Genomic DNA, 23,574 nt, shown 5'->3' with positions numbered 1-23,574 from the left:
TCCTCAACAAGGTCCCATGTCTCATTCAAAAAATGGAGTGTAACTGCCATGAAAATAGTTGAATAAAAGCTTCAGTTTAGAAAAAACAGTCTTTAGTGCACCCAAATCAGCGGCGTTGCCTGCTGGGTTCTGACTTGGCCGGGTCATTCTGTTCCGGTTTGTTCGTAGCCTTCAAATTGAAACCCATAAGCAGGCAGAGAAGAACACAAGATGGTAAGGTGCAAAAAGGTGATTTATTCAGTTTCCCCCAAAATCAACACAAAAATCCAAACAGTCTGAATTGTGAATGACACCCAGTTCCACCAAAAGCCACACAAAAAATCAAAAGTCTGTAGTGTGAATGACGCCCAGTTCTACCAAAAATCAGAACAGTCTGTAATGTGAACATGACTGAGTTAGATCAGAAAAATCCACAGGATAACAGAAAACACAATCCCAAAAACACAGTGAGGTTCACTGACCAAGTCGGCTGCAGAAAGAACAAAAAGGACTACGAGGGATTAACATAGGGAGCAGGTACTTACACATGGAGAAAGAACGGGAGTAAAGGTGAGGTGCAACACAGGTTGGCATCAACAATGAACCGGCATTGACTGACAACCAAGGAAGTGCTTAAAGTAGCTGAAATTGGGTACAGGTGGGAGACAAACGAGGAGGGACTACAGACTCGCATGGGAGGAGCAAAGTGTGGGAAAAGACATAACTGAACAGACAAAACCTAGTATAAGAATAATCATAGCAATAAATGAAACAGGACAGGACAGAACTCAGGAGTGATAAAGAGCAAGAGTGAAAAACAACAAGTGAGTGAACAGAACACAAAGACTAATAAATAAACACAGAAAAGCAGTGTGAAAACACAAAAACATGTGAAGGAGTGCCAATGAAAAAACACTACAGACAGATGAGGGTGTAGGGGTGGAACATGAGGGACGAGACCACTGACAGAAGAACAAACAAATCTATACAGGGCATAAGACAAAATGAACACATACACAAAATAATAGTACATAGAGAATGAAACAACTGAATATATACAGATAATACTTAAATTCACCAACAACTAAAAACAAAGACATGATAAAAACCACAACCAAACGGGCCATTGGGTGGAACCACAACAAATCTAGAAGCATTTCAGTGCATAAAGAGCCTCAGCTGAACTCCAGTCCGTAAGAAGGCAATGCATCAAGAACCGTCAATCATAAATAGCTGATATAACAACAGAGGGCAAGGGCCTATTTCTGGAAACTTTTGTCAAACACAACAATATGGAATTACATTCACAAATGTTGTTCAAAACTTTACTGAACAGAAAAAAAAGCCTTATGTTAACTTTGTTCATAAGAGATTTCTCATGTATTGTGGTAAGACAAAGAGATATCTGGGTTGGACCATTACACCTTGGAAACATGTATTGTGGTGAGACAAATCCATATTTCCATATCCATATCTTTTGTGTTAGAAATGGATACTGTGTGCTCCAGATGAAAGACAAAAAGGACCACCCAGACTGTTATTAGTAACAAGTCCAAAAGCAAGGGTCAGTCATGGGGTTATGTCAGTGCCCTTGGCAAAGGTATTTCAGACTTCTGTGATGGCAGCATTAATGCAGATAAGTACATTGAGATTTTAGAGCAACATATGCTGCCTTCAAAAGGACATCTTTTTCCAGGGACATCCATGCATTTTTCAATAAGACTATGCAAAACCACATACTGCATACATTACAAAGACATGGCTGTGGAAGAAGAGGGTATAAATACTGGACTGAGCTGCCTGCAGTCCTGACCTGTCCCCAATAGAGAATGCATGGAGAATTTTGAAATGGCAAATCCAACAAGAACGACCCTGTGCTGTTGCACACCTTAAAGGCCCCTTCACACATAACAAGAATGAGGCCAAATTGGCACACAGGAGGATTTGAATAGCACTCATGATAAATTGGAGCCACATTCGAATGCCTCGTACAGCAGTCGCCACATCCATTCGGGCACAGCACATGCACTCTACATTCGTGTGTCACTCACACCGGAAACCCATTCGAACCACGGGCAAGATAAGATCGCACTGCCATCTGATTGTGCTCGCAACATTCACACAGCATGCTGAACACAGGTCAGACATATCATGCTGCAGCCGAGGGGCTGCATGAACTCATCGGCTGCATCATATTGCGCCATGAAGAACATCACCTCTCAACACGCCACCACAATGCACGTGTGGGCAGGCTCTCTTGACATGGTAAAAAATAAAAACAGCTCACCGGCCCGCTACACCTCACGTGACTCACAATCGCAACATCCATACGGTCCATCCGTCATGTGACAGCCTGAGTGACAGCCTCACTGACAGAGCAGCGTGGGCAGCTTCTTTTGCCCCACATCATGGAGCCGTGAGCCATTAATGTGTGCACTTTGCTGCTCTGGACAGGTGGGCGTGTAGCTGGCGAGCTGCTGCAGCTGACAGCTGTGTCATAGCTACTCATAGCTGGAGAACACATATCATGCAATGAAGAACATCACCTTTCAACATGCCACTGCAATGAACATGTCGGCATGCTCTCTTGACATGGTAAAAAATAAAAACACATATCACCAATGCATTCAGCAGCACCTCAGTGTGCACTGGACACCATCAGCCAGGCTGCCCCATGTGAAAATATCTGTCTGATCATGTGAACGGCCAGTGATCCAAATGTCATGTCCACCACGTGAGTTATAGTCCACATGACGCAGTGTCCTTCGGCGCGCTGCACGCTGGACAGCTGGAAGCGCCAGCCAGGTGATGTGTTCATGATATGTGTGCATCAATTCTCTCATGTCAGTTCATTAATTCCTTGTTTACATCCATGGCCATGGTTCTTAAACACAAAGGAACAGAAGGATGATAATTCTTGTATTGTCTGCTCTTTATAACAGGAATTAAATATTTTGACAGACAAAATGAAATCCATTTGCTTTGTCATTTCCAACACAGACCAACAAGTAATCAGGTATCAATTACACATCATTACCAGTAACATGATTGTCTTACATTTAAACAGCACATTCATTGTTATCTTATAATGTTCTGTGCTCTCTTATTATTTGGTCCTTACACATTTTCTTTGATTTATGTACATTTGTCCAACATTTAATTGCTTCCGCTGCTGTGTCAGCGTGATGTGGTGTCACACCACATGGTGGCACTGTGTTCATGCACATCCACATGAGCATGCATGAAACCATCGCCACAGGATTGTACATGGCTGTCCGACCGTCTGTCCCTCCTAACAGCGGCTGGAATTTTCGAGGTTCACCAATTTGCTTTTTTTTCCCCAGCCTTTTTTGGCGAGGTTTCTGCCTCATTCACCCAACTTCATGTTATGTGTAAAGGGGCCATAAGAAGCGTTTACAGGAAGAATGGGAGAAATAACACCTGAAACACTTCATTGCTAGGTATCCTCAATACCAAAATGTTTTTAAGTGTTGTGAGAAGTTAATGGTAATAATGCAAAGTGGTAAATAAATCAGCATTTATTTCTATAGCTCTTTACAGCAGACAAAATGTGTCCAAAGTAAAATCAAGGAATAAAAATTCACAAGAATAAAAAGAACCAAAGAATAGAATTAGAAAGGCACATAAAAGCAAAACGTGTCACAGCACCACTAGGTATTAAATAAGTCTTGAGCTTTGACTTAAAAAGTGCTAGGTCAGAAACAGTGCATAATTCAGGAGGTAACTTGTTCCACAGTCTAAGTTCAGCTTCTTGTGTGGGCCGCTGAAGAGGAGGTACTGCTGGCCTCCACCAGACGGCGCCCTGCCTGAAGTGCGGGCTTCAGGCACGAGAGGGTGCTGCCGCCTCTTCAGGACAGTCAGACGTGGCAGCTGTCAATCATCATCTCCAACAGCTGTCATTCATCAACCACTCCATAAAGCCGGATGACATCTCCACCTCGCTGCCGAGATATCTTCAAGCCAAGAAGGTAATACCTCAGCCATGATTGTGCCGTGCGCACATTATTTTCTCCAGTCTTTGATATTGTTTCAGGAGTCTACTCGCTGTTGTTGTTCTGTCGGAGTGGTGACGAAGTGAAGGGCGTCACACCGAACTACAGAGACAACCGGAGTTTAACTGTCAATAAAAGGTGGAGGTGTTCTTTCCCACTTTAAAATGAGAAGTCTAACTGTTCTGACTGTGTTATTGGGTGTGCACACACCCACCCTTGATTGTTTCTGCTTCCTGCCAGCAGTACCAGATCCGACAGCCAGAGACGGTGACCACCTGGGGACTCGGGACTTGGCGGCTCCAGTATTCTCCGGGTTCGGTGGCCGTGGAAATTGTGTGGGTTCCGGCTCCTCTCTGGACGGACGTCTTCTATCCTCGAGCCTGCCCACACGTCACCTTTGTAGATTGACTACATACAAATTCTGTAATCGTCTGTATTTTGTTGTGCACATTCACAACAGTAAAGTGTTCTATTTTCGGCTCATTCATTGTCCATTCATTTACGCCCCCTGTTGTGGGTCCGTGTCACTACACTTTCCCAACAGGATATCTCGGCCAACGTCATGGATCCCGAGGGTCGTCAACCATCTGTTGGACAACCAGTGGAAGAGCAGGGTGCACAGGCGCCTGCAGGAGGCGTGCTTGGTGAGTTGCAGCAAATCCTCACCGCCTTTACTGCTCGGTTGGATCTGATGACCGAGCAGAACGTCATCCTCAATCGCAGGATGGAGGCTCTTACCACGCAGGTGGAAGCGCACGCTCAGGGCGCTGCTGCAGCTCCTCCTCCTGCTGACCTGGTGCCGAATATAGACGTTCCAATGGTCGTGCAACGACCCCCCCCACCATCCCCTGAAGCATACATAAGTCCCCAGAGCCGTACGGAGGTTGTGTGGAGACATGAGCTGACTTTTTAATGCAGTGTTCGCTCGTCTTTGCACAGCGTCCCGTGATGTACGCGTCAGACTCCAGTAGGGTGGCTTGTGTGATTAATTTGCTTCGAGGTGAGGCACGCACTTGGGTTATGGCGCTTTGGGAGCAGAATTCACGGCTCCTAACCACTTATACTGGGTTTGTGAGGGAGTTCAGAACGTTTTTATATATATATATATATATATACTTGTTTGTTATTGGTTTTCACAAATTATAACAAAATACACAGAACAATTTGTCAGTTGTCATCAATATACATTGTCCATTTTTTCCCAAAAGTCTTCGTGTTTAGCTTCTTGCAACCTTAAAATAAAAGTAAGTCTTTCCATACTGTGAATTTCTTCAACAATGTCCATCCAGTTTTTAACTGTGGGGGTTCTTGTTTGTACCATTTCCGTGTGATGGCTTTTTTTGCTGCTGCCAACAAAATTTTAAATAAGTATACATCTTTTTTTCTGAATCCCTGCTCCCATTACATACCCAAAGTATAATGCCAGTATTGTTCTTGGTATACTGTACCCAAATACCTTTTCAATTTCACTACCAACATCTTCCCAAAATTTGGACAAGTTTTGACACTGCCAGAAGATGTGTGCATGTCCCACATCCTGCTCTCCACACTTTCTCCAGCAGGGTTGGTGCAAGGATATTGATGCCTTTTTTTTTATCTTTGGTGTAATAAAATATCTGACTAAATTTTTCCAACAGTACATTTTCCAATTTCTTGAGCTAGTTGTAGTTACTTCATTTTTGCAAATATTATACCACATGTCATTACTTATGTCCTCCTGCAACTCCTTTACCCATTTATCTCTAATATACAGTGTTGATGTTCTCCTATTAACTATCAATCCTTTATACAACTTTGATATGATGAATGTTCCATCTCACCATGTCTTGGTATATTTGTGTATTTAAAGATCTATAATTAATTTCATACAACTTGGTAAGGTTGTTGATTTGAATTCCCAAGTATTTGATTGACTTTTTATTCCACTTGAATTTATATTGCTGTTTCATAGATGGAGAGGGGCTATAATTAATGGGGAGCACTTGAGTTTTATCAATATTCAACTTATAACCTGAGAGGTGACCATAATAGCTTAATAAATCCATTAGTTTAGGTAAACATTTGTCTGGTTGTTTTAAATATATTAACACATTATCTGCAAACAATCCAATTTTGTTTTCTATATCTCTAATTTTTATTCCTTCTATTTCTTGCTCTTGTCTAATTGCCTGAGCCAAGGGCTCAATATAAATGGCAAACAGGGTTGGAGACAGGCAGCAACCCTGCCTCGCTGATCTTTCTAATCTAATCCAATTTGTGAGGCTACCATTTATCTTAATTCTTGCTTTTGGGTTTTGATATGTTTTAACACAGTTGATTGCTTGTGAGTTAAGCCCAAACCTTTCTAAACAGAGATAGAGGAATCGCCAACTAACAGAATCGAAGGCCTTTTCCGCATCCAAACTTAAAAGGACAGCACTTTCGTTTGTTTTTTGTATTTCTTCTATTATATGTAGTGTCCTTCTGACATTGTCTTGAGTTTGGCGCCCTCTAATGAAGCCTGATTGATCTTCATCTATAATTTCTGAAATGAATGATTGGAATCTATTTGAGATTATTGATGTGTATATCTTATAATCACAGTTCAAAATTGATATTGGTCTAAAACTTTCGCAATGCTCCCTGTCTTTACCCTCCTTATGAATGACAGTAATTACAGCCTCTCTCCATGATGGTGGCAGTGTACCATTCTTCAGAGTTTGATTAAAGGATGCAAGTAACATTGGATATAGCTCTTTCTTAAAAATCCTATACCATTCAATAGGATATCCATCTGTTCCTGGAGTTTTGTTTGAGTTCATTCTTTTTATTGAATATTCTAGTTCTTTCTCTGTAATCTGTGCACATAATATTGAGTTTTGTTCTTCTCCTGTATTTGGGAGGTCTAATGTATTTAAAAATGTTTTAATTGTTTCATCTTCTGCTGATTCAGGTTGAGAGTACAGGTTTGAATAATAGTCTTCAAATGCCGTTTCAATTTCCTCTGGTTTATACATTAATGTTTTGTGTACAGGGTCTCTGATTTTATTTATAGTATTTACGAGGTCTATTAGAAAAGTATCCGACCTTATTATTTTTTTCAAAAACCATATGGATTTGAATCACGTGTGATTACATCAGACATGCTTGAACCCTCGTGGGCACGCGAGAGTTTTTTCACGCCTGCCGGTTACGTCATTCGCCTGTGGGCAGTCTTTGAGTGAGGAGTCGTCCACCCTCTCATTGATTTTTTTCATTGTTTAGGAATGGCTCAGAGACTGCTGCTTTGTTTGATCAAAATTTTTTCAAAACTGTAAGGCACAACTGAGTGGACACCATTTGATAAATTCAGCTGGTTTTCGGTAAAAATTTTAACGGCTGAGAGATTTTGGTCTGGTAGTGTCGCCGTAAGGACGGCCCACGGTGCCTGACGGCGATCTGCGCTTCGAGGCGGCAGCGTCTCACCGTTTCAAGTTGAAAACTTCCACATTTCAGGCTCTGTTGACCCAGTAAGTCGTCAGACAACAGAGAACTTTCAGAAGAAGTCGGCATGAGGAGTTTATTCGGACATTCCATTGTTAACAGACATTTTGTAATGAAAGAACGTGCGGGCAGAGTCGCATGTCGGGCCGGACCCGACCGCGGGGGGTCGCGACAGGAAAAACACCTCCGTTGGAAACCTTAACGGGCAAGTTGGAACATGCCCAAGCTGTCAAATAATTTCTCAGTTACTCACTTGTTGAAAGCCATCAAAAGCCGCCTGAATTTTACAAATGGTTTTCAACAGGGAGGTGTTTTTCCTGTCGCGGCGCACACAGATTCACCGAGTCGTTACGGAAACGACTCGGCGAATTTGCGCGCACGTCTTTCATTAAAAAAATGTCCTTAAACAGTGGAATGTCCACATAAAGTCCTCATGCCGGCCTCTTCTGAATCTTCTCTGTTCTCTCACGACATCCTGGGTGAATAAAGCCTTAAATTATGTTTTAAATGATGTTTTTGTCAGGTTTTAGCCCTGGACCTGCCCCGAATCTGCTTTTGCCCCCCAGTCTCCGTCCATTTCCCTGTCTTGGTCCTTCTGTTTGGCTCTGAGTGTTTATTTTCTGTTTCTTCCACTTTGGTCTTGGTTTTATGATCTGTTACATTTCAGCCACATTAAGTTCTGTTCTAGTTTAGTCTCAGCTTTTTATTTAGTCATACTGTGTTATCACATTAGGTTTTGAGAATTATCACACGTCAGCCACTTATTGAGTTCTGTTCAGTCTTTGTCTTATTTTCTGGTTATTCAGTCACTCTGTTTTGAGCACATTAGTCCCTCAGGTTTTTCTGTACACTCCTGCCACATGTTGAGTTCTCATCTAGTTTTGATCCAGCCTTTAATTTTCTGTTCTGTTTCTGCCTTTTCATTTGTTGATTATGTTTCTCACTTTTGGATTTTAGGAATTTAACATTTGTTCTGTCACAGTCCAATCCTTGCTGCTTTTGTCTGACACGCCCACCTGTCACTCCACTCATCTCACTCAGCCACGCCTTCTTTCCTGCATCTCATCACACCCTGATTATCCCTTGCTTTTAAATAGGGTGACCAAACGTCCTGTTTTCCCAGGACATGTCCTGTTTTTACATCCTGTCCTGGCCATCCTGTTTTGTTTTTAGAAAGTGATGTAAACGTCCTGGTTTTCATTATTTTTCATCTTTGGACATCGTTGATGAAACGTCTAGTATTATTTGAGTATGGGAGCTACTAATTGCCAGAACTATAGGCGGAATGGAACTGGAACAACTGGTAAGTTGGCAGAGTGGGTCATTTTTGCTTACATTACATGTAAGCAAATGCAAAACAAGTATTGATGAGATGAGCAGGTCTTACCATTAAACTAATCAAGTTATTTAGCCACTATATGAACCTTTAGGTCGGCATTAGAAGCACCAAACTCTTGACAGAACAGTGACAGAATGGCAGAACAGGTTGTGTGGTACCATCTAGTGTTAGTGAGGGTAAATTTTCCAATATGGCAATCTGCCATTCCAGTGATTTGAAAAGTGATAGGTTTATGCTTTGAACATGGTGGGGGGGGGGACTTTCTACTTCGTATAACATTTTATTTCATTGTCTGGAGACTGGTTTTAATGTCTTGATATTGGTGATCAATACATGGAGCTTGGGAGGTAGGAGGCATAATAAGGTACTGTTCTGTCCATCGTTCCGTCAATTATATTATCATTCCGGTTCTGCCAACCAGTACCCCTTTTTGAGTATCTCATTTTGCTGGGCCGAGTGTCCTGGTTTTTGGTGATCAAAATATGGTCACCCTATTTTAAACCCCTTGTCTTCCACCACTCACTGCTAGTTCGTTGTGCATATTGCCTCGTTCCAAGCCTCTCGTGTTTTCTGCCATAGTCTGTTTTTCTTGCCGTGTATGACCTTCGCCTGTTTTGACCTTGCTTTTTGCCTGAGCCTGTTAACCTGCTTCTCTGTGCCTGAACCCTGCTTGTTTGTTGGACTCCGTTTTTGCTTCCTCTGATACACCTGTTTGCCCGTGCTGGAACTCTGCTCGTTACTGACCACGCCACCGCCTCACGACTGTCTGTACCTCCACCTGCCTGCTTGTGACCCTGTGTATCGACCAGAGCCTGTTTTTGAATTAAACCTTTTTCTAAATCCCTCCTCTGAGCCATGAGTCTGCATTTGTGTCCACCTGCCTGTCGTGCCAAGTCCTCACAGTTCCTGACAGTTTTCAGGTCGAAACACGCCGACGACGGTGCCTGGAAGCGCTGCACGACGTCCTGCTCTGTGGGAAGTCCTTACACCGACAGAAACACCCCATAATCTCTGATCAGCCGTTAAACTTTTCACCGAAAACCAGCTTAATTTCTCGAATAGTGTCCACTCGGATATTCCTCACAGGTCCAGAAAAATTTTTGATAAAGCAACACGCGCCGTCTCGAGCAGCGTGTGAAACAAAGGAATTCAGCCGAGAGGGCGGGACCACATCTCACTCAAGGCCTGCCCACAGGGAAATGACGTCACCGACACGTGTGAAAAAACTCACGCATGCGCACGAGGGTTCAAGCATGATTGGTGTAATCGCACACCATTCAAATCCATATAGTTAAAAAAAAAAATAAAAGGGTCGGTTTATTATCTAATAGACCTCGTAGTTGTTTATTTCTTAATCGCCTGGCAAGAGATTTAGTTAATTTAGGGCCTCCTTCATAGTATGTTTGCTTTAAAAATCTAATTTTCTTTTCTACTTCTGATAATATTTTATCTATTTTCATCCTTGCTTCTTTAACCTTTTTCAGGGACTCCAGATCCTTGTTTTTCTTATGTAATTGTTCTGATATTTCCAATTCTTCTGTAACCATCTGGAATTCCTGAATTATTTTTTTTTGTTGTTGTTGTTGTATGCGGAGTAAGAAATTAGTTTGCCTCTTATTACTGCCTTCATAGCATCCCACACCATTGTGGGATCTGTCTCTCCATTATCATTTTCTTTTTGATAGGCATTTATTTGATTTTTTTTATATCCTGCACTAATTGCTGGTTGTTTAGCAAACCAATATTTAACCTCCAGTTTGTAACCTTAGGTTTCCTATTGAGATCCAGTGTTAATTTCAAGGAACAGTGATCTGATAGATCAGCTGTCCCTATCTGACATTTTACAACCCGAAACCGATCTTCTATGTTCATAAAAAAGTAATCTATTCTTGTGTGAGCTGAGTGTAGAGCAGAATAAAATGTATAATCCCTCTCTAAAGGGTGACATTCTCTCCAAACATCCATCACTCCCAATTCAGTTAGTGTTACATTAATGTATCTAGACAAATGTGTTTTACTTTTCTTTTTAGTACTATTAGAGTCGAGAAAAGGATTTAGGACTACGTTCCAGTCTCCTGCACAGATTAGAATTCCTTCCGTTTCTTGTGTAATATTATCAAAGACAGATTTATAAAAAGATTTATCAGATTCTGGTGGGGCATAAATATTTAATAATGTGACCATTTGATCTTCCAATTTTCCCCTGATCAGAATGTATCTTCCATCTTTATCTTTAATTTCCTTTAAGCCCTCAAATTTTACATGATTAGAAATTAGGATCGCTACCCCTCTTTTTCTTCCTCCTTTAAATGAACTATAGAATGTATTTTTAAAACCCATATTTTGTAATTTTTGGTGCTCCTTGTCTGTCAAGTGAATTTCCTGTAAGTAAATTATCTCAGCTTTTTCTTTTTTAAGCTTTGTAAGAACCTTGCCCCTTTTTATTGGATTATTTAAACCATTCACATTTAGTGACATGAACCTTACAGTATCAAGATGCATTATAACTAAGATAATAACTCTGAAGACAGTCTGACCATAACAACACAATGAACTGTAGAACACTTAATGAAAAAATGAAAAGGATCTATCCGATATCCTGTGGAACCACTAATTGGTCCCAAAGTCCCGTTGGTAGGAGAGGGGTAAAGCCTCCTGAAAAAGAAGGGCCCCTCAGTAGATGTAGGTGTTGACTCGAAGAGTCCTCCTTCCACTCTACCCAAGTCCAACATAACTTGTATTTTGCTTCTTGCCAGTTCTTTATCTCCCCCCCTCCCCAGGAGGCAGATTATCGGGTTTTCAATCACTAGCTTCTTTTTTCCGATAAATTAAATAAATAAGAGGGGTGTTAATATGAAGAAATGTAAAATAATTCGAATTTCGATATATATTATCTAAATGTCTCTATGCAACTTTGTTTTTCACCCCTTTGCTCACTCAGAAAGTAATAAGAATAAGGAAAAAAAAAATCTGTTATTTATAATCAGTTACCTCCCTTTAATTACTTTTCCGCCTTATTTCTGAAACCCCTGTAGTCTCTCCCTCGCTCTTTGGCCCGCACTGCTCGGTGTATCAGACGCTGTAGAGGTGCGCGTCCAGGGAAAAGCCTGTTGAATGCGTCTCTCCATCACGTCTTCCTTCTGGTCCGCGCTTCTGGTCGTCACCTCGAGCCCTCTTCTACGCATCTCCCCCGCTGCCTCTCCCGGACTGCCGTATGTCTTGGGACCGTCGTGCCAGTGGATTTTGATGTTGGTCAATGGTGTCTGGAACTTAACTCTATTTTCCTTTAGTACCTTCTTTATCCCTCCATAACCTTTGCGCTTTTGCACCACATCGTAGACATAGTCATGGTCAAAAAATATTGGCTTTCCATTTATTTTAACACGTTTCTGCCAAGCTTTCCTGAGGACCAGTTCTTTTGTCAAATTGAAGGAAGTTTACGATAATGGACCTGGGCGTTGCTCCATGGTCGGGTCTCCCAGCCCCAGTCCAGTGTGCACGTTGAATCATGAGTCTTGTCTCTGCGGGGAGATCCAGCTCTCTCTGCAACAGGTCCTCCACGAAGCGTACAACCGAGTCCCCTTCGGAAAGTTCCGGAACTCCGAAAATGCGCACATTATTTCTGCGGCTCCTTCCTTCTACATTTGTCAGCTTAGCTTTCAATATTTTCTTCTCTTTAAGAACCATAAGCAGAGCATCTTTCGCTTCCATGTTCCAATCTTCCACTTCACTTATGCGCGTTTGTGCTTCGTTTAATGTCTCCCATTGATCTTGCAGCTCTGTATTAGTGTCGTCAATTCTCCTGTTTATGTCCATCTTAAATGTTTCAAACTCCCTCTTGAAGTCAGCCTTAACTTCATCTTTGAGAGTCAAAAATCCGTCTTTTATTTCTTTTCGTAGTTCCACAATTTGCATGGTCAGTCCAGGAATCCCCTCTCGTGGCTCTGAGGTGTTAGCTGTTAGCATGCTAGCTTCGGAAGCGATTGGATTTTCTTCCATTTCGGCGTTTTCTTGAGTTTTGTTTTGGGTGTTTCGGGTGTTTCTGGTGTTTCGAGTCTTTCGCTTCTCACGTTTGTCACCCCCACTCATCACACTCTTTGATGTATGTATTCAGGCTTCTTAGTTGTTTTGTGGGGTATAATTACTTCTCCTGGCAAGAGCTCTGATTTAAGCTGCCATTCCCTCGCTGTCCAACCGGAAGTCCAGAACGGTTTTTGATCACCCTAACAGAGTCAAGGACTTCTTCAACCGCTCCCGGTGCCTCGTTGCCCCTGGTCCCACATCGGCCTGGATTTTGTCACGGGCCTCCCACCGTCCCAGGACATGACTACCATCCTCACGGTAGTGGACCGATTCTCCAAGGTGGCCCACTTCGTGGCCCCCCCGAAGCTCCCAACGGCCCAGGAGACCGCAGACCTCCTGGTCCACCACGTCGTCCGTCTGCATGCGATACCAACAGACATTGTCTCGGATCATGGTCCCCAGTTCTCCTCTCAAGTCTGGAGGAGTTTCTGCAGAGAACTGGGGGCCACCGTGAGCCTCTCGTCCGGGTATCACCCACAGACGAATGGACAGGCAGAGCGGACTAACCAGGAACTGGAACAAGCCCTTCGTTGTGTAACTTCCGCGCATCCGATGGCTTGGGTTACCCATCTGGCCTGGATTGAGTACGCGCATAACAGCCAGGTGTCCTCTGCCACCGGCCTCTCCCCGTTTGAGGTGTGTCTGGGGTACCAGCCCCCATTGTTTCCCTTGGTGGAGGGAGAGGTCGGTGTGCCCTTGGTCCAGGCCCATCTGCGCAGATGCCGTCGGGTGTGGTGCGCCGCCCGTTCTGCCTTACTGAAAGCCCGGACGAGGGCTAAGGCCCATGCAGACCGCCGGCGCTCCCCGGCCCCTGCATACCAGCCCGGGCAGGAGGTGTGGCTTTCTACGAAGGACATCCCCCTCCAAGTGGACTCACCCAAACTAAAGGACAGGTACATTGGTCCGTTCAAGATCCTCAAAGTCCTCAGTCCGGCCACAGTGAAGCTCCAGCTCCTAGCTTCACTGCGGGTCCACCCGGTTTTTCATGTTTCCAGGATCAAGCCACACCACACCTCACCCCTCTGTGCTCCCGGACCGGCGTCGCCTCCTGCCCGGATCATCAACTGGGAGCCGGCTTGGACGGCCCGCCGGCTCCTGGACGTCCGTCGGAAGGGCCGGGGGTTCCAGTACTTGGTGGACTGGGAGGGGTATGGACCTGAGGAACACTCCTGGGTGAAAAGGAGCTTCATTTTGGACCCGGCCCTCCTGGCCGACTTCTACACTCGACACCCCGACAAGCCTGGTCAGGTGCCAGGAGGCGCCCGTTGGGGGGGGGGGGGGGGGGTCCTGTTGTGTGGGCCACTGAAGAGGAGGTACTGCTGGCCTCCACCAGAGGGCGCCCTGCCTGAAGTGCGGGCTTCAGGCACGAGAGGGTGCTGCCACTACACTTTCCCAACACAGCTACCACAAAAGTACAATCACCCCAGAGTTTATATTTTGACCTCAGAATGTCTAAATAATGTTAACCAGATGACCACAATGCCCAACTGTAAGTGTGGAGAGTTAAAAGTTCACAGATGATGCAAGGCCATTAATGGCTTTAAAAACAAACAGTAAAATCTTAAAATCGATTATAAAATAAACTGGAAGCCAGTGGAATGAGTAAAGTACAGGGGTGAAATGCTCATGCTTGAAACTGAGCATTAAAAGACAAGCAGCAGTATTTTGCATAAGTTGGAGGCATGCAAGAGAAGACTGGTTAACACCAGCATAAAGTGCATTACAGTCATCAAGCCTGGAGCTGATGAAAGCATGAATGGCCATGTCAAGATCAAGTTTACTGAGGAAGGACTTCAGCCAGAAGACGAACCTGAAAAAAAAAAACTTGTTTTGACAAACCTCAAACAGCTGTCAAATATCACTCCCAAATTCTTAACAGTTGATTTTAAATTGGCCAGATCCCCAAGGTTTGAGGGAATAACATTCTCCATCAGAATGTCTAAACACAATCATGTCAGATTTAATGTCATTCAGGTCATCAACATTTTGTGACAGCCAATACTTTATATCATGAATACAATCAAATAATGAATTTGAAGCATTGCTTCCATTAGTCCTCATCCTCAGATACATTGGTAGATCATCTGCATAACAATGAAAGGACAGATTGTTCTTGGCTATGACTGACCCTAAAGGCAACATGTGCAATGAAAATAGGATAGAGCCACGAATATAACCCCGTGGCTCTCCACAAGAAGGAGGAGCATTTGATGAGGAGAGGTCATCAGTCATAACAGAAAAACTCCTCTCAGCCAAATCGGACTTAGACAACTTAAGTACAGTGCCTCAAATAGCAGCAAAATTATCTAAATGGGGAAGAAATACTGAGTGGTCCAAAGTGTCAAAGGCTGATGTGAGATCCAACAGAACCAACACAGCAGGATTCCCTGCATCCACAGACAGTCAGGTTTCGGCTCAGATCCGAGGTTTTGATTCTATTTTTCCCTCTTTCTTTTACCCACCATCTGCCCTGGCTTTGATTTATTAGTTGTTTTATGTTTGTCACGTGTTTATTCTCTGTTCTGTTTTGCTTTGCCACTTTGTTTCTTTGTTACTTTTCATGCCTTGGCCATGGTTCCGTTCCATTCTTGTTTTGTTCAGCTGGTCTGTGTTTTCATTGTTTAGCATTTAGTTATTATTTGTTTATTTTGCTGTTCTCATTTCTGATATTATCTGTTGTGCTTTAGTATCGGGTTCTGTTTATCACTTAGTCTCTGTTTTACTTATACTTTGTTTCTTAGACTTAGTCAGTTTCAGTTTAGTTTTGTCTTAGTGTTTATTCCTTATTGTTCCCTTATCAGTTCCTACATAGTTTTTCTTCTATACTTATTATCTGATGGTTTGTTTTCAGTTCTCGTGTTCATGCTTAGTTCTGGTCCTGTTCATAGTAATATTGTATTCTGCCCTTGATTTCTGATTGCTCCTTGTTCTCTGTTTTCCTCATTCCATTTATTTGTTTTCACTCCATGCTCCGGCATATGCCGTCGTGTTTTTGTCTCTCACTTTGATTCTTTCTGCTTAGTGTTCTCATCCACTCATGCTCTTGCACCTTCCTCACTGTAGTCCTTCCTCACTATCTTGCACCATGGTTCAAATCGCAACCTGACCAGAAAATTACTAAGAACCCTTGGGCGAGGTCCTTAATCCCCTAATTGCTCCTGGTGTGTAGTGAGCGCCTTGCATGGCAGCACCCTGGCATCAGTGTGTGAGTGTGTGTGTGAATGGGTGAATGTGAGGTATGAGCATCTGATGCAGATGGAAAAGCGCTATATAAATGTAGTCCATTTATTATTTTCTAAAAACAACTGTAACTGTATAAAAAGAACTTTTTCTAAAACCTTAGAAAGAAATGGCAGATGAGAGACAGGGCTGAAATTGGACAAAACTGTCAAGTCACGTGACATACAAACCACCAATCATCCACCGGCTATGGACACGAGCAGGGCCAAAGTAAAAACAAATGTCAGACAAAGGAGGCTGGCCCGCGGGGAGTGTTTTGTCTGCGGCTCTTGTGAGCATATGCAGAAGGACTGCCCCAAAACGGTCAAACTACAACGCCCGTCCTTAGAAACTGGGCTAAGGGTGGGCCATAACACGCACGCGGGGAAATCCCACAAATCTGCACGAATCCCAGTGACGATCCTTTGTGGGGATCTAACCCTTCACGCCCCAGCACTGGTAGACACGGGATCGGAAGGGAATCTGCTGGATAGCAGATGGGCAAAGGAAGTAGGGCTCTCCTGGTGGCTCTGCCAGCACCATTGCAGGTGCGAGCACTAGATGGCACCCTGCTTCCATTAATCACACATCAGACACAGCCAGTGACCTTGGTTGTGTCTGGAAATCACAGGGAGGAGATAGTGTTCCATGTAACACCTTCTACCTCCCGAGTGATTTTGGGATTTCCATGGATGGTGAAGCACAATCCCCGGATAGATTGGCCATCCGGGGTTGTGACGCAGTGGAGCGAAACCTGCCACCAGGAGTGTTTAGGATCCTCGGTTCCTCCCGGCGTGACGGCTAATGGGCTAATGAGGAGGTTAAAGTCCCCCCCAATCTATCGGCGGTGCCAAAGGAGTACCACGATCTTGCTGACGTCTTCAGCAAAGATCTGGTGCTCACTCTTCCCCTGCACCGACCGTACGTTTGTGCCATCGATTTGGTCCCGGGCGCTGAGTACCCGTCCAGTAGGTTGTACAACCTCTCACGTCCGGAACGCGAATCAATGGAGACCTACATCCGGGACTCTTTAGCTGCCGGGCTGATCCGGAACTCCACCTCCCCGATGGGTGCTGGTTTCTTTTTTGTGGGCAAAAAGGACGGCGGACTCCGTCCATGCATTGATTACAGAGGGCTGAACGAGATCACGGTTCGCAACCGATACCCGTTACCCCTGTTGGATTCACTGTTCACGCCCCTGCATGGAGCCCAAATTTTCACAAAATTGGATCTTAGAAACGCGTACCACCTGGTTCGGATCCGGAAGGGAGACGAATGGAAGACGGCATTTAACACCCCGTTAGGTCACTTTGAGTACCTGGTCATGCCGTTCGGCCTCACTAACGCCCCCGCGACGTTCCAAGCTTTGGTAAATGACGCCTTGCGGGACTTCCTGCATCGGTTCGTCTTCGTATATCTGGACGATATACTCATCTTTTCCCCGGACCCTGAGACCCATGTCCAGCATGTACGTCAGGTCCTACAGCGGTTGTTGGAGAACCGGCTGTTTGTGAAGGGCAAGAAGTGCGAGTTCCACCGCACTTCTTTGTCCTTCTTGGGGTTCATCATCTCCTCCAACTCCGTCGCCCCTGATCCAGCCAAGGTTGCGGCGGTGAGAGATTGGCCCCAACCAACAAGCCGCAGGAAACTGCAGCAGTTCCTCGGCTTTGCAAATTTCTACAGGAGGTTCATTAAAGGCTACAGTCAGGTAGTTAGCCCCCTGACTGCCCTGACCTCCACCAAGGTCCCCTTCACCTGGTCAGATCGGTGCGAAGCCGCGTTCAAGGAGTTGAAACGCCGGTTCTCGACTGCACCAGTTCTGGTGCAGCCTGATCCTGATCGCCAGTACATAGTGGAGGTGGATGCCTCTGACTCAGGGATAGGAGCCGTGCTGTCCCAGAGCGTGGAGGCTGATAAGGTTCTCCATCCTTGTGCCTATTTTTCCCGCAGGTTGACCCCAACTGAACGGAACTATGACGTCGGCAATCGGGAGCTCCTCGCGGTGAAGGAGGCTCTTGAAGAGTGGAGACACCTGCTGGAGGGGGCGTCGTTGCCTTTCATGGTTTTCACGGACCATTGGAACCTGGAGTACATCCGGACCGCCAAGCGGCTGAACCCCAGGCAAGCCCGCTGGTCTCTGTTCTTCGGGCGCTTTGACTTCCGGATCACGTACCACCCCGGGACCAAGAACCAAAAATCGGATGCGTTGTCCTGGGTGCACGAAGAGGAAGCCAAGGCAGGGCTGTCGAACCCCACCGAGACCATCATCCCCGAGTCCACTGTCGTGGCCTCCCTCACCTGGGACGTGGAGAAGACCATCCGGGAGGCCCTGGCAAGGAGCCCGGACCCGGGGACCGGCCCCAAGAACAGACTGTACATCCCACCAGAGGCCAGAGCTGCCATATTGGACTTCTGTCACGGATCCAAGCTCTGCTGTCATCCCGGAGTGCGTAGGACCGTGGCAGTGGTCCAGCAGCGCTTCTGGTGGGCGTCCCTGGAAACCGACATTCGGGACTACGTCCAGGCCTGTACCATCTGCGCCAGGGGCAAGGCAGACCATCGGAGGACCTCGGGACTCCTCCAACCCCTGCCGGTGCCTCACCGCCCCTGGTCTCACATCGGCCTGGACTTCATCACGGGCCTCCCGCCGTCCCAGGGCAACACCATCATTCTCACGATAGTGGACCGGTTCTCCAAGGCGGCCCACTTCGTGGCCCTCCCGAAGCTCCCGACGGCCCAGGAGACGGCAGACCTCCTGGTCCACCACGTCATGCGGCTGCATGGGATACCATCGGACATTGTATCAGATCGTGGTCCCCAGTTCTCTTCGCAGGTTTGGAGGAGTTTCTGTAAGGAGCTGGGGGCCACCGTGAGTCTCTCGTCCGGGTACCACCCCCAGACAAACGGCCAGGCAGAGCGGGCTAACCAGGAGTTGGAACAGGCCCTTCGCTGCATCACCTCCGCGCACCCGGCGGCCTGGAGTCACCATCTGGCCTGGATCGAGTATGCCCATAACAGCCAAGTCTCGTCTGCTACCGGCCTCTCCCCTTTTGAGGCATGTTTGGGGTACCAGCCCCCATTGTTCCCGCTGGTAGAGGGAGAGGTCGGTGTGCCCTCTGTCCAGGCCCACCTCAGGAGGTGCCGCCGGGTGTGGCGGCCCGCCCGCTCTGCCCTGTTAAAGGCCCGGACGAGGGCCAAGACCCATGCGGACCGCCGGCGTTCCCCGGCCCCCACATACCAGCCCGGGCAGGAGGTGTGGCTCTCAACGAAGGACATCCCTCTCTGTGTGGACTCCCCAAAATTAAAGGACAGATTCATAGGACCCTTCAAGATCCTCAAAATCATCAACCCGGCCGCAGTGAAGCTCCAACTCCCAGCTTCACTGCGGATCCACCCTGTGTTCCACGTGTCCCGCCTCAAACCGCACCACACCTCGCCCCTCTGTGCTCCGGGACCTACACCGCCTCCTGCCCGGCTCATTGACGGGGAGCCTGCTTGGACAGTCCGCAGGCTCCTGGACGTCCGTCGTAAGGGCCGGGGGTTCCAATATCTGGTGGACTGGGAGGGGTATGGACCTGAAGAACACTCCTGGGTGAAGAGGAGCTTCATCCTGGACCTGGCCCTCCTGGCCGAGTTTTACAAGACACACCCGGACAAGCCTGGTCAGACGCCAGGAGGCGCCCGTTGAGGGGGGGGTCCTGTTATGTGGGCCGCTGAAGAGGAGGTACTGCTGGCCCACCACCACCAGAGGGCGCCCTGCTTGGAGTGCGGGCTTCAAGCACGAGAGGGCGCCCGACCCAGAAGAAGTGACAGCTGTCACTCATCCTCAGCTCCAGCTGTCACTCATTCCTCATCATCACCATCACCATAAAGGCCGGACTGCAACTCCACCTCCTCGCCGAGAAATCAACTACCAAAGAGGTAATTTCTCTGCTGACTCAAATCGTTGAGTGATAATCTGAACTTCTTTTGCAGCCGTTATCCTGTGGTGTTCTGTCTTATCTGTGGGATTGGCGTTTGGTGTGATCAGCGACGGCTTCGCCTCACACCCCAAACCAAGATAAGTGGTTAAACAGGAGCTGCACGAGTGTGTGATTGGAGGTGGAGGTGCTCCCTCCTAACTGAGTGTAGACTGTGGATTACTGAGTGTGCGGATTCACACTCATTCATATTGTCTTTGTTTTCTGCCAGCAGTACCAGGGTCGACAGCCGAAGACAGAGGCCACCTGGGAACTCGGGACTTGGCGGCTCCGGTGTTCTTCAGTCCGTTGGTGGTGGAAGCCGTGTGGGACGCGGCTTCTCTCTCGTCAGGGGTCTTCTATCTTCGAGCCTGCCCACACGTCACCTGGTGTTAACTGACTTTACAAATTTTGTGTGTTTAGTTGTGTGTTGTCACAACATTAAATTGTTACTTATTGGCTTATTCATTGTCCGTTCCTTTGCGCCCCCTGTTGTGGGTCCATGCTACGACACCTTCCCAACATGTTTTCTGTTTTGGAGCAGAGCGATTTCATTGACCAAACCAGGCACCAAACATGTGCACCGGGGAGATTAGCTTGGCCTAGCCAGACGCATGGCCAGGCTTTACTAATCTCCCACTGCTCCCCAGCGTACAGCTACTGCACACCACTGCACGGCAGCTCAGCTGCACGCACAGTGGCTTGGCCAGACACACTATGGCTCTGCACCATGTGATGCACAGTGATGCACAGCAGCGCCATGTGATGCACAAGTGCAACATTGCATGGTGGCACCTTCCTGAGGCGCACAGCTCACCTAGCGCACTAGCTCTAGCAAAAGCACAGTGGACATGGTGGAGGTTTGTGATTAGGCTGTATGGAGTATTTGTTGCATATCGGTACAAGACCACTTGAATATGGATTGTACAGCTCAATTATTGTGATAATGCCAGGCTACAAACTAAAAAATTTAAATACAGCGCAGATTGTGTTATTTGAGAAGCTTGTAATCAGCAGTGATCTGATGATAATTGTGTGACACACAACTGTAGACTGCGGCTGAGGACAATCAGATCCAATTCCCTTGTACTTGGAATCCAGATGTCAATCAGGGTGAAAAATTGGTAATGGGAGACCGGCTTAAAATGCAGAACTGGACAGACAGTATATTCACAAATTAAATTAGGTTGACTGCATAAAACTTGAAATATCTTAGATTCATAAAGTCTGCAATGAAATAGAAGTCAAAGTAAATGTAAAAATCACAGTGGGGAAGGTGTGTCTCTGTGTGTGTGTGTTTGTATATTTGCATTTTCCATAACATCCCAATTTTGCCTAATATGGGGTTGAACAAGTTCTATAACTTTGAGGCGTATTTCACAAAGACCAAAAATAACAGCAAATAGTTATGAAGGTTCTTTGTATTTGAACTTGGTCTTGGTCCTTTAAGGGCATTGCACGTCAGGAGGACCACTTTAAAATCTACTCTAAATGCTGCAGAGCAGCTAAATTGGGACTAATGTGCTCTCTACACTGGGGTCTGGTTATTCGCCAAGCTGCAAGGTTTTCAATGACTTTCTCAATCTTTTTTTTTTGCATGGGTGTTTGTGGGATGTCTACTTGAGATTAATGCATGAATCAGCTTTTCCAACATCTTTGTGTTTATAAATGGAGGTACTCTCGATTCTCATGTGGAAAAAAAAAAGTTTTCATATCCTTATTAATATGGCGCTGGATGCTTAGATCTGCATCTAAAAATAACTCAGACTCCTTTCTTCAGCTTTAATCCACGGAGTTACTGTTCTCCGATTACTAAATATTATTTCTCAATTTGGTTTAGAGCTGACAAGTTGGATTTCGGTTATATCCGTCTTTGAATTTAAGAAATTATTGTTTATATTTTTATATGCAAAAACACAGGCAGCAATGGGTTTTATAGCTGCAGTATCATTTGGTTCAGCAGATATATAGGGGAAACCAGGGCACAGTGGATCAGAAATGTTGTTTTGTGGCAGCATAAACACATTATGCATAGGTTTAGGTCATTCTATTGTGGATTTAATACAGCAAGTTATTGTTTATAAGGCTGTGTTATTTATTTCTCCCCAATTGTAATTTACAGGTGTTTAAAATAAATTTTTAATTTTTTGATTTGTGTGCCGGACAGTAATTCATGGGGCACAGTGAATCAAAAATGTATAAGCTTCAACAAGTAATATTTGTTATCCACTTCATACTGGGGCTTAGTAAGTCACTTTCTTGACTGATTCACTGTGCCCTGATTCACTGTGCCCCGGGTGCATGTGACACACATGAGTCATGTTATCAAACAGCTGATAGTCTGGAGAAGACATAACACATGCTTATCAGTTGGACGGGGTAGTCTTCTAACTAATAACAGTTTTTCTGGACCACCTTTACTCTGTTGTGAGAAATAAATACAAAGACACTGACATCCACAAAATTTACTTTTGATAGGAAAAAAACTGACTTCACTTGCCTCTTAGTACTTTAACCCTTAACGTATCCAAAAACAAAACACAACCCATTCTCACAGCAAGTCATGATTCAGCAGCACTAAATACGGTTCGTGATATTGTGACGAAAACCGCCTCATTTTCGTCGCGGCAGCATGAATTCATTCTAATTCATTCCGTGATGGCCGCGCAAAATTAAAAGTGAAGCAAGGGGGTTGGGGTGGTTATGGTTAGGGTTGGGGGAGGAGTAGGATTAGGTCATGGTTAAGGTTAGGGTTGGGGGTAGGAGTAGGGTAAGTAATAGGGAGTTTAAAAAACCCGTCTGGGCTGCAAAACATTAATTTATAAGGGGGTGTCTTTATGCATAAAAATATGGCATAACTGCTACAAATATATACAACCCCAATTCCTGTGAAGTTGGGACGTTGAGTAAAATGTAAATAAAAACAGAATACAATGATTTGCAAATCCTCTTTATCCTATATTCAGTTGAATACACCACAAAGACAAGATATTTAATGTTCAAACTGATAAACGTTATTATTTTTGTGCAAATATTTGCTCATTTTTAAATGGATGGCTGCAACACGTTTCAAAAAATCTGGGACAGTGGTATGTGTACCACTGTGTTACATCACCTTTCCTTCTAACAACACTCAAGAAGCATTTGGGAACTGAGGACACTAATTGTTGAAGCTTTGTAGGTGGAATTCTTTCCCATTCTTGCTTGATGTACAACTTCAGTTGTTCAACAGTCCAGGGTCTCCGTTGTCGTATTTTGCACTTCATAATGTGCCACACAGTTTCAATGGGCGACGGGTCTGGACTGCAGGCAGGCCAGTCTAGTTCCCGCACTCTTTTACTACGAAGTCACGCTGTTGTAACACGTACAGAATGTAGTGTTGTATAAAGTACCGGAAAATCACACTTAAGTAAAAGTACAGATACCCATTAAAAAATGACTTTGGTAGAAGTTCAAGTCACTGATTGAAATGCTACTCAAGTAAAAGTCTTAAAGTATCTAGTATTTATTGTACTTAAGT

This window comes from Thalassophryne amazonica, chromosome 8 (assembly GCF_902500255.1).
Source record: "Thalassophryne amazonica chromosome 8, fThaAma1.1, whole genome shotgun sequence".
Classification (NCBI taxonomy): Eukaryota; Metazoa; Chordata; class Actinopteri; order Batrachoidiformes; family Batrachoididae; genus Thalassophryne; species Thalassophryne amazonica.
The sequence above is the reverse complement of the archived record's forward strand: the minus strand, read 5'-3'. Positions refer to the sequence as shown.